This window comes from Octopus bimaculoides, chromosome 6 (assembly GCF_001194135.2).
Source record: "Octopus bimaculoides isolate UCB-OBI-ISO-001 chromosome 6, ASM119413v2, whole genome shotgun sequence".
Lineage (NCBI taxonomy): Eukaryota > Metazoa > Mollusca > Cephalopoda > Octopoda > Octopodidae > Octopus > Octopus bimaculoides.
Genome location: NC_068986.1, coordinates 75,636,821 through 75,639,612, shown reverse-complemented (window position 1 = coordinate 75,639,612; position 2,792 = coordinate 75,636,821).

Below are 2,792 nucleotides of genomic sequence, written 5' to 3'. Positions count from 1 at the left end.
ATATATATATATATATATATATAATACATAAATATATGCATACATCCATACATATATATACATGTCTACATCTAAATGTATACATACAAGCATATATGGGTACAGGACATCACAAAAAACGTTAAATACAATGAGAAACGAAAACATAAAAACGAATACAGAAAACGAACTTTTTTTTCGAATAACGAAAAAATCAAACAGAGAAACGAGACATGCAACATAAAGAAAGAATATTTCCCTTCATCAGTTGTCCCTGTTCCATCTACTCCGCGTTTCGAAGGCAAGGACAATATATGTATATATAACGGCTTTTTGCATAATTTGTACCTTCCAAATTCCATTCATTGTGTGTTAGACGAGATGACGCAATGGTACAAGACTACTACACAGTTGCCGCACAGTGGGTCTGAACCAGTAACCACATGATTGCGGAGCGACCTTCTTAACCACACAAACATATGTGTGCTTATGCTAAGCATTTACCTCCGTACAAATATAAGTGTGTGTGCGAGAAAATTGCAGATGCGTTTGTATGTATTATAGTGTAATTTTGTGTGCATATACGTGTACGTTTGCCTGACAATATGTGTAGCAACTACGTGGTTTGTGGGTCAGGGTATTCGGCTTATGATCGTAAGGTTGTGAGTTCGATTCCCGACAGCGTGTTGTGTCCTTGAGCAAGACATTTTATTTTACGTTGCTCCAGTCCACTCAATTGGTAAAAAAGGATTAGTATCTGAATTTCGAAGGGCCAACTTTATCACATTCTGTGTCACACTGAATCTCCTTGCGAGCTACATTAAGGGTAAGCGTGTTTGTTGAGTGCTCAAGTACTTGCGCGTTAGTTTCAGGAACAGGATTCTCCGTTGATCGGATCAACTGGAATACTCATTGTCGTAACCGACGGGGTACTGATTGTTACCCCTGTACAGTAACTTGGGTAAGTGTCTTCAATCAAAGCTTCGAGTTTACCGAATCCTTAGAAAATTTGATAGAGGGAAAACTGTGTGGAGTTTGGACGGATGGCCAGTTCCTCTTCTTTGGTGGTAGATTTAATCCACCCGTAAGATTCATTAAAACCATCATATAACCATTGGATACTTTATAGGGAATTCACTTTTATCAAATATTGGCTTCAAATTTTGGCACAAGGCCGGCAATTGCAGAGGAGGGGATAAGTCGATTACAGCGATCCCAGATTTCAACTTATACTTATTTTATGAAAGGCAAAGTCGACATCGGCAGAATTGGAAGTCAGAACGTAAAGACGGACGAAATTCCGCTAAGCATTTTGTCCGGCGTGCTAAAGATTTTGTCTGCTCGCCGTCTTAATCTTGTCCAATAGTCTTAGTCTTGTCCGCTGCCTTCGTAAAGGCAGCGGACTGGCAGAAACTTTAGCACGGTGGGCGAAATGCTTAGAGGTATTTCGTTTGTCTTTACGTTCTGAGTTCAAATTCCGCCAAGGTCGACTTTGCTTTTCATCCTTTCAGGGTTGATAAATTAAGTACCAGTTGCGTACTGGGGGTCGAGCTAATCGTCTAGCCCCCTCCCCCAAAATTTCGTGCCTAGAGTAGAGCAGAACATTAACTTCGTGTCCTTTTCTCAACCAGTCTTTAGGTACCACGAAAATAGTTACGATCATACTCTGATCAAATCATAAATCAAAAAGAGGTATTTGTTAGTGTGTGTATGCGCGAGTCTTTGTGAGGGTGCGTTTGAAGATGAATGCGTTTTGTGTATGAGAGTGTATATAGATGAATAACTGAATGTGTGTGTGTGTGTGGATGTGGACGTGTAACTATGCGTGTCTATGTATGTGGGGAGTGCCTGGGAGTGTATGATTAGAATACCTGAGTGTTTGTGTGTTGGCTGTCTATGTTATTGAGTGTGTATGTGCGTGTGTGTGCGTATTCATATTTGTGTGTTTGTGTGTATGTGTATGTGCGTGTGTGTGTATTCATATTTGTGTATGTGTGTATGTGTGTGTGAGTGTGTGTGTGTGTAGGTGTGCAGCCGTGCGTGTCGCTGTTTGTAGATTAAGTGTCCATGTGTGTTTGAATGTGTGTGTAGACGAATGCCTGTGTATATGTAGATGACTCTCTCTCTCCCTCTCTCTTCACACACATATATATGTACATATATATATATATATATATATGCGTGTGTATGTGTGAATGTATGTATAAATATGTGTGTGTATGTATGTACACATGTATGTATGCATCTATACGTTAGTCTCTAAATTTGAAGTTGTCTATTTTGATTTAGTGACATTTACTAACATTTAGTAACATTTAGTGAAGTCTAGATAACATTTTAGGATTGTCAATGTGTTATTTATTCATGTTTAAAAATAAAGATCTGAGCACAAAATATTTTTCACACTATTTTAATAGAAATGACAGTTTCTTTCTGATTCTATGATAACAGTGTGTATACATTCAACTCAACATCGACTGAGACAGGGAGCTATGTATGTATGTATGTATGTATGTATGTATGTATATACGTAGGTATGTGTGTATATGTATATATACATATGTATGTATAAATATATGTGTGTATATATATATATATATATATATATTCACCGTGCTTGACCGCTAAATCTACACGTTTTTCTTTCATTCACACTGTTTATTTTCTCTTATTCCTTTCTGTTGAAGAGCGTAGGCTCGAAACATAAAAGACTTTTTCATTTTCCCGAGCCTCAGACGAATACAACTGTTTGTTGTTCAGACACTTGTCTTTGTCTTTTGTTTTTCTATAAATTTCCACTATATATATATATA